The 9,364-nt window shown below is 53.6% G+C and overlaps 1 long non-coding RNA gene across 1 annotated transcript; it reads left to right on the top strand.

The window, feature by feature from the left end:
• Positions 1–31: 31 nt before the first annotated feature.
• Positions 32–5,373, top strand: LOC125965261 (uncharacterized). Its single transcript, XR_007478958.1, has 2 exons — positions 32–834; positions 945–5,373. It is a non-coding gene; the product is annotated as an uncharacterized LOC125965261 (long non-coding RNA).
• Positions 5,374–9,364: the final 3,991 nt, after the last annotated feature.

The raw sequence follows: 9,364 nt of genomic DNA, 5'->3' as shown, positions 1-9,364 counted from the left end.
TTTCTGGCCGGGCGCGCGCCCCACTCCGTCACTTATAGGGCGCAGAGGCCACGCCCCCGAGGCCCCGCCCCCGACCCTGCCGCCCGACCGCGGAGAGGCAGCAGCCGCAGCCCCCAGCCCAGCCCCCGGGGGGCGGGACGCACGTCCCTTCCCCCCTCGCTCACACACATCGGGGTGTCAGACCTGGTGCAGTCAGGACCCCGGGGCCTGGGCACAGAGTGCCAGGCGCGGCACGCGTCCCTGGGCTGCAGGCGCGCTCGGATTCCCCTAAGGGGCCGCGCCGGAGGACAGGCCTGCAGGCGGGGAAAACTGCTTCCCCTCCTCCCTCAGGCGCCTGGGACTATGGTAGCAGGCCCCGCGGAGGAGGTGATGCACGGGCGCCAGCTCTGGCGAGATAGCAGCGCGCTTGGTTCACAGCGCTCCCGGGATAGGAACCCGGGTGGCGGTTGATGCGGCCCTGGCCTGAAGGTCCCGGAAGGCGAGCCTAGGCCGCCAAGCCCTTGTCCCGTGGAAGGGGGAGTCCCTGAGGGCTGTTGGAAGAGTCTGTGCTGGAAAGGTCACAGACAGGGTGTCCCCCAGGCCAGGGTTGTGTCCAAGAGGCCCAAGCCGCTTATGGAACCTCCAGGTGCTGTGTATTTCAGGCACAGCCTGGTGGCGCCAGTACCGCAGGGGGCCGGCCCCACACTCCTGCTAAGGAGGCAGAGGGCTAAGGAGGCAGAGAGGCGAGTCATCAAGCATTCTCCCCAGGTGACAGCAAGGTGACGTGCAGCTGGAGAGATGAGAGCTCTGCGTCTGCGGTAACCCTGGCACGAGTGACTACTGACCACTTGCAAGGTGGCCAGCGCCACTGCTGGGGACTGAAGTTTTCATTGTATGCAGCTGGAGAGATGAGAGCTCTGCGTCTGCAGTAACCCTGGCACGAGTGACTACTGAGCACTTGCAAGGTGGCCAGTGCTACCGCTGGGGACTGAAGTTTTCATTTTGCTCACTGTACAGTGGTTTGAATTTCAGTAGCAGTGGGCGGCCGGAGCAGGGCGGTCGTACTCATCGGGACTCTGGTAGTTTTGTAGTTTCCTTGGTGACTTATTGTAAAGTTTGTTTTGGCTTCACGCGTATGTAAGAGCCACAGGCACAACTGTGGGGTTTGTGGGTGTCGAAGGGACGTTACAACAGAGGTACCAACTTTGGGGGTCTGCCAGATTCTTTCTGTCGAAGAGGAGGCAGAACAGGTCTTCAGTGTGAAGAATCGCTTGTCTAGGTGCCCTGGGCACCCTGCCCTCCCATCAGCTCCCTGCTGCCCACAGTGATAGGGACATTTCCTGCCAAAGGTGTGGGCTGTCCCTTCCCTGGGCCCTCTGGGGAAGGGGGGGGCAGAGAGCCCCCCCTCAGGGAGTGGCAAAACCACGCACCTGCGTCCTCGGCCCGCCATCCCCCAAAGTGGGTCGCGCCTGGCCGGCTTGTTCTGTTCTCTCTGCTTCAGTCCTGCATTTAGTGGGTGCCAGCCGTGTGCCAGGCCTATTCCAGGCGCTCGCTGTGAGGAGCTGGACAGCCAGGACCCCTTCGCTTGAGGACCTTCGGCCCTGGTGAGGGTGACAGATGTCACCCCACGATGATCATGTCAGTGCTGCAAAGGGGGGGGAGTTCTGAGGATGTGTGACAGGTGGGGGTGGCACTCCTCCCCGTGGGTCCTGGAAGGAATCAGCCATGGAGCCAACCCTGAGGGGTGCTGGGGGGAGCTTTCCAGGCAGAGGGGTAGCTTGGAGGAGTGGAAAGGAAGCTGGTGGGGTGGGCGCAGAGGATGTGGGAAGGGCTGGACTTGAGGTCTGAGGTTGGGGCCAGCGGTGAGGTCAGGGGCCAGGTGGGCTGGCTCTTGGGCCTGAAGGTCAGAGTGGAGCTGCACTGGATTCTGGCCCCAGTGGGAGTGACTGGGGGTATTCCACAGGGGAGCCTCAGGCCTTGCCCCTGTGAGGTAGCTCGCGTGGTTATGGGGGCTGGGAATGACCTGCCGTCTGCACACTGGCGGCCCAGGAAGGCCAGTTGGGTGATGTCGTCCAGTCTGAGTCTGGAGGCCTGAGAGCCAGGGGAGCGGATGGTGTAAACCCCAGTCTAAGGGCAGGAGGAGGTGACAGGAGCTGTCCCAGCTCAAGGGGTGGGGCCAGAAAAGGGCACGTTCTCCCTCCCCTGCCTTGTGTTCTGTTCAGGCCTCGGGGACCAGATGGTGCCCTCCCACCTGCTCTCCTGCGTCCGCGATTCAATGCTGATCTCACCTGGAAACACCCCCCCAGACTCCCCCAGAAGTAATGTCCCGCCTGGGCGCCTGGGCCCGGTCATGTTGACACAACAGTACGTATCCCAGGGAGCGGTGACATGATGTGTGTGCCAGTGTGATCGGGGGCAGGGGGCGCCCCGCGGGGATGTCCTGGGGAAGGCTCCCGGTGTTGGCTGGACTGCAACACTTTCCATCCCAGCTCCAGGACGCATGGACAAGCTCCCAGAGGGGCTGCGTTAGAGAATGAGGGAGGCGAGGCAGAGCTTGCTATGCCTGGGATGGGACACCCCGTCCCTGTGCTTCCCTTGCCCTGCAGCCCTGGCTGCCCTAGGAAGGGGAGCTGATGGGGATACAGCCGGCAGCTCGGCAGGACCAGCAGGCTTTGCTGCCCAGCTGGGTTTGGCCTGAGTCTTCCCCTCCCAGTGACTTCGGGCTGGTTCCACCGTGTCCCTGCCTGCAACGGAACATGACCACAGGCCCAGGCACGTGAGCAAGGCCTGGCCCATGGGAGGCAGGAGGCCAGGGCCTCCTTGCAGCTTGTCTGGTGGAGAAGCTTCTCTGCCCATAGCTGGTGACTCACTGCTCTCCTGGGGCACATGGTCTGTCGGGGGGGAGCCGGTGAATCACTGAACCCCGCCTCTTTGCCTTCGTTTCCTGTGGAAATAAACAAAGACCACCTAAATGAGACAAACCGGCTGTATCTGCAGAGCCTGCTACGTACAAGGGAATCAGCCGCCCTCGCTGCATTTGGCAGGGACTCGAAGGCCGCCCCCAAGGGAGACAGGTTTATGTTGGGAAAAAAACAAAAAAAAGGAGGAGTTTAACATCTGAAAAATGTACTACACCATATCAATAGAATAAAGGACAGAAATTACGTGATCATCTCAACGGATGTAGGAAGAGCATCTAACAAAACCCAACATTCGGGCTTCCCTGGTGGCGCAGTGGTTGAGAGTCCGCCTGCCAATGCAGGGGACACGGGTTCGTGCCCCGGTCCGGGAGGATCCCACATGCTGCAGAGCGGCTGGGCCTGTGAGCCATGGCCGCTGGGCCTGCGCGTCCGGAGCCTGTGCTCCGCAACGGGAGAGGCCACAGCAGTGAGAGGCCCGTACCACAAAAACAAACAAACAAACAAACAAACAAAAACAAACCCAATATTCTTTCATGGTGAAAACACTTAGCACACTCAAAATAGAAGGGAATGTCCTCCATCCAATAAGGGGCGTCTACAAATACCCACAGCTGACCTCACACCTAGTGATAAAAGTCTGAGAGCGTCCCGCCTAAGGTCAGGAACGAGACAAGGACCCCACATCCTGCCACTATCTTTGTGTTGATTTCTGCTGTACAGCAAAGTGACTCAGTTATACATATATATTCTTTTTCATATTCTTTCCCACTATGGTTTATCACAGGATATTGAATATAGTTCCCTGTGCTATACAGTAGGACCTTGTTTTTTGTCCATTCTATATATAATAGTTTGCATGTGTAATCCCAAACTCCTGACTTCCCTGGTGGTCCAGTGGGTAAGACTCCGTGCTCCCAATACAGGGGGCCCGGGTTCGATTCCTGGTGGGGAAACTAGATCCCGCATGCATGCCGCAACTAAGAAGTCTGCATGCTGCAACTGAAGATCCCACATGCCACAACTAAGACTTGGTGCAGCCAAAATAAATAAATAAATAAATAAATAAATAAAATCCCAAACTCCCAATCCATCCCTCCCCCACTCTACCTCCCCCTTGGCAACCATAAGTCTAGTCTGTTCTCTGTGTCCTTGAGTCTGTTTCTGTTTCATAGATAAGTTCATTTGTGTCATATTTTAGATTCCACATATAAGTGCTATCATATGCTATTTGTCTTTCTCTTTCTGACTTACTTCACTCAGTATGATCATCTCTCGGTCCATCCATGTTGCTGCATACTCCTGCCACTTCTATTCAACATTGTCCCGGAGGTTCTGGCCAGAGCATTGAGGCAAGAAGAAGGAGTATAAAGGCACCCATATTAGAAATGAAGTATTGAACTACCTCTATTTGCAGATGACATGATGTTGTGTATGGAAGATCCTAAGAGAGCCACACACACAAAATTAAAGCTAATAAGTGTGTTCAACAATTGGCAGAATACAAGATCAATATACAAAAATCAATTTTATTTCTATACCTAGCAATGAGCAATCCAAACGTGGAATTATGATGACAATCCCACGTGTAACAGCAGCAAATGAACAAAATACCTAGGAATACATGGAGCGAAAGAAGCGTAAGACTTGTACACTGAAAACTACAAAGCGTTGTCAGAAGGAATTAAAGAACATCTAACTAAGTGAAAAGATAACTGGTATTCATGGATCAGAAGACCTAATATGTTTATGGTGCCAATACTCCCCCAAACTGATCTAAAGCTTCGACGAAACCCCTATCAAAATCCCAGCTGGCTTTTTACAATCTGATCCTAAAATTCATATGGGAATGCAAGGGCCCCAGAATAGCCAGAAGAAACTGGAAAAATAAGAGGAAAGTTGTTGGATTCACACTTCCCCATTCAAACTTACTGCAAAACTACAGAGATCAAGGCAGTGTGGCACTGGCATTAAGGACAGACGAACAGATCAGTGGACTAGAATTGAGAGTCCAGAAATAAACCCTCACATTCATGGTGGCTTGCCACAAGGACACCGAGACAATTCGATGAGGAAAAGAACAGTCTTTTCAACAACTGGTGCTGGGGCAGCTGGATATCCACAGACGAAAGAATGACGTTGGGGCCCTACCTCACCCTGTACACAAACGTTAACTCAAAATGGATCATGGACCTCAATGTAAGAGCTGAAACTATAAAACTCTTAGAGAAAGACATAAACCTTCGTGACCTTGTGTTAGACAATGGTTTCTTATATACAACTCCCAGAGCACAAGCGAAATAAGAAAAAAATAAGTAGGGAACTCCCTGGTGGTCCAGTGGTTAGGACTCGGTGCTTTCACTGCAGTGGCCCAAGTTCAATCCCTGGTCAGGGAACTAAGAGATCCCACAAGCCACACAGCTCAGCCAAAAAAAAAAAAAAGAAAGAAAGAAAGAAAAAGGAAAAAATAGGTAAATTGCACTTGGTCAAATTTTAAACTTTCATGTGTCAAAGGATATTGCGTATTGATTGATATGATTTCAAATCCACTTGATGATTTAAGTGAAGTTGTTTTAATCCACTTGGTTATGGCAAAGACAGAAAATAGAAGTTGTTTTTAGAAGTAAAGTTGTTTTGGGGACAGGGATAAATTAGGAGGTGGGGATGAACATATACACACTACTATATATAAGATAGAGAATCAACAAGGATCTACCGTATAGCACAGGGAACTCTGCTCAATACGCTGTAATAACCTATATGGGAAAAGAATCTGAAAAAGAATAGATATACGTGTACGTATCATCGAATCACTTTGCTGTACGCCTGAAACTAACACAACACTGTGAATGAACTATACTCCAGTATAAAATTAAAATTAAAGACAAAACAAACAAAATAGAAATAAAGTTTTGATATAAGAATGAACCGTGTCAGGATGTTGTGTTATTATCGGAGCTCAGCAGCTCAGGGCTCCCTGGGGGCTTATCAGTAAGAACCGTGTGAAAAAGCAGCTCTGGTGCCGGACATTAGGGCTGTAAATACCAAGAGTCTGTGAGGACCAGGCGAGACTGCTGATCTAGCTCTCCGAAGCCCCTGGGGCATTAGCTCCCGCCCTGGTAAAGGTGATTCCTTTATCGGCAGTGGTGACAAACGGTGCAGCCTTCTCTCCAAGGAGATCAGCCAGCCGGCCAACACCAGCACAGTGGTTCCCTAGCAACGCGCTCTAGCAAAGAGGGACTTTTATTTTTGCGCGGGCAGCGGGACATCCGCTCCCCCGAGAAACCAAAACTTTGTACAAAAGGTACATCTCAACTGAATGTGGACTTTCTTCCTTATACTTCCCCTTGGCTGGAACAAAGGGGTAATTAATCTATCATTTGTTTGGAGTATGTTATTTCTGTATTGGCTTATTAAGAGACATTATCCTGTATGCTTGTGATGTTATTATAACTCCCGCCGTGAACCTGTGTTAAATAAAGTATTGGCAAAGACAATCTCAGTCTCTGAGCATGATCTGCTGCCCCCTTAAACAAAACAGATATCATCAAGAAAGTGGAGAGACAGCCCATGAAATGGGAGACAATATTTACAAATCAGATATCTGATAAGACACTAGGATCCAGAGCACGTAAAGAGCTCTTAACAGCAACAAAAAGGCGAACAACCCAACTTAAAAATGGACACGGCATCTGAATCAACATTTGTCTTCTTTTTTTTTTTCGGCCGGCGGCTTGCAGGATCTTAGTTCCACGACCAGGGATCAAACCCACGCGCTCGGCAGTGAAAGCGCAGAGCCCTAACCATTGGACTGCCAGGGAAGTCCCCGAATAAACAGTTTCCAAAGAAGATAGATGTTAGCCAATAAGCACATGGAAAGATCTCAACATCACTAATCATCAGGGAAAAATGCAAATCAAAACCACCATAAGTGATCACTTCACACCCACTAGGATGGCTATCACAAAAAAGACAGAAAATAACAAGTGTTTAGAAGGATGTGGAGAGGCTGGAGCCCTCAAACATTGCTGGTGGGAATGTAAAGTGATGCAATCATTTTGGAGGACGGTCTGGCAGTTCCTCAAAATGCCAAATGGAGTTATCACATCACCCGGCAATGACTCTTAGGTACATTCCCAAGAGAAACGAAACCGTACATCCTCTCAAAAATGTGTCCAGCACTGTTCACGACAGCTAACGGGTGGAAACAACACACATGCCCACTGACGGCTGAATAGATACACAAAATATAGAGTAGCCGTACCGTGAAGTACCATTCAACCGTGAAGAGGAAGGAAGCACTGACACAGGCTACAATGTGGGTGACCCTGAAACCATGAGGCTGAGTGAAAGAAACCAGTCACAGAAGGCCACGTGTTATATTTCTGTTTATGGGAAATGTCCGTTTTGGGGAAATGTCCAGAATGGGCCAATGCACAGATAGAAAGCAGATTAGCGGTTGCCTGGGGCTGCGGGGGGTGGGGGTGGGGGTGGGGGGGTGGGGCGGGGGGGCGGGGGGAGTGAGTACTAATGTGTACCTGCGGGGTCTCTCCTTGGGGTGTTGAAATGTGAAATTAGGTGGTGCTGATGGTGGCACAGCTCTGCGAGCACATAAAAACCCCTGAACTGTACATTTTAAAGGAGTGAAATTGATGGTATGTGAATTGCATCTCAGTAAAGCTGAAAGAGCAAGGAAGCTTCGCTGTGTTCCGATTGGAGGCTGCCAGCCCTGGGGGAGATGGACGTAGCTAACCATCCAGGCGCAGTGGGAGTGCCTTGGGGGCTCCTTGGCTTTCTCTGGGCGGTCCTGGGTTGGGAACAAAAATAGGGAAGCCGGTGGTCCTGGCCACGGCCTGACCCTCTGGGCCGATTTCTGCAGAGGTTGTGGCTGGTCTTCCTGGACTTCTCATGTGGGTCAGACCTTGCTGTCATGTGTGGTCTGTCCTTGTCCTTTGCGTAGTCAGCCTCTTGCTCCGTGAGTCTAAAATAGGGATAAAGAATGCGCTACCTCGGGTGTGAGAGGCATGGTGGGGTAGGGTTATCTCCACTGGCCTTCTCGGCCCAGCTCTCAACCGGGGGGCCCTGTCCTCCTGGAGCTCCCACCTCATAAACTAGAGAATTGAGAGTAGTGACAGGAGCTCAGAGCGGCCGAGGTGACAGGACAGGACCAGCCCTCTGGGGGCCTCTTGGCCCCGGGGAGAGCAGAGACCCCAGGCCGTAGAGTGCCACAGGGGAATGAGCTGGGAGAGGGGAGGGCTGGGGGTCTAGGGTTCTTCCGAGGGCGGTGGCAGGCCAGGGGACCCTGGGGGCTGGCAGGTGTGTTTTGGAAAGTGGGGCGGCCAAGGGCTCAGTAACTGCAGGAGTCCAGGCCAGCGCTGACTGTGCAGGATGAGGGGCAGAGATGGACAAGGGGTCTCAGGCCAGGAGGGCCTCCCTGTGTCTTGGGGGGTCAAGGGAGGGAGGACAGGTCAGCCACCAGAGGGTGAGGGATAGTTTAGGGTTCGTGCAGGGAGGGATCGGGGCGTAATTAAGGGCACAGTGAGATGTCTCTTAGGAGACCCCCAAGGTGTGGAATCTGTCCCTCTGGGGCAGTTTGCGGTGATGGTGCGGGGCCTGGTCAGGCGTTTCAGGGGTCCCCTGGCCTCCCCTTCAGTCTTGCTCTGGGTATGAGGAGGGGTGAGGGCCCTGGGCCCAGACAGGAGAAGAGACCTGGAGGCTCTGACCCTGGCTGCACTGAGACTGGTGGGGGTCCAAGGCCCAGGATGGACATCAGAGTTCCCGCACCCCGACCCCCCACCGGCCATGGGACCCCCAGAGCCGCACGGCCACGTGCACTCACTATTCACAGGGGTGCTCCTCCTGGCCACCATCTGAGGCCTGAGGGCGGCCTGGCGTTGGGTTACCGCTTAGCCTCCGGACCACTGGAAATCTTAGCCGAGGGCAGCTGGAGGAGGCCCCGCCCCAGGGAGAAGGACAGAGGTGGTCCCTGTCCTGCTTGCGGGGTGGGGGAGCCTCAGGCTGAGGGAGTCACAGGGCCCCTTAACCTTGCCCCTGGGCTCCCAGGCCCCCAACAAGAGGCTCCCAGGGTCTTTCTCCCTCGAACAAGCTCTGATAGCATTACGTCTACATGATTGGTACCACGGAGAGGAGCTCTGCGTCCTGGCTGCCCTGGTGAGACCCGACGGAGAAATGGGCGGTGCCCAGAAAGGAAGGGAGTCACGATCCACTGTCCAGTACCGGCTCCCACGTGGGCGGGGAGGGGGCCCCACGTCATGACGGGCCCGGAGCGGGAGTCAGGTCGGGTCTGCTGAGAATGGGGTATCTTTCAACACTGGGACCGGGATCGCCCAGGCTCCAGGGATCCCATTGGGTGGATGCAGCAGAGAGTGGGGCCGGAGCCTTAAACCGTTGGTGCTTCCCGTTGAGGAGCTGGTGGGTCTCTCTGGAGGGAGGCCCAAGGGCCCTAA

Source organism: Orcinus orca, chromosome 8, assembly GCF_937001465.1.
Source record: "Orcinus orca chromosome 8, mOrcOrc1.1, whole genome shotgun sequence".
NCBI classification, from domain to species: domain Eukaryota; kingdom Metazoa; phylum Chordata; class Mammalia; order Artiodactyla; family Delphinidae; genus Orcinus; species Orcinus orca.
This window is presented reverse-complemented; position numbering and strand designations above follow the sequence as displayed.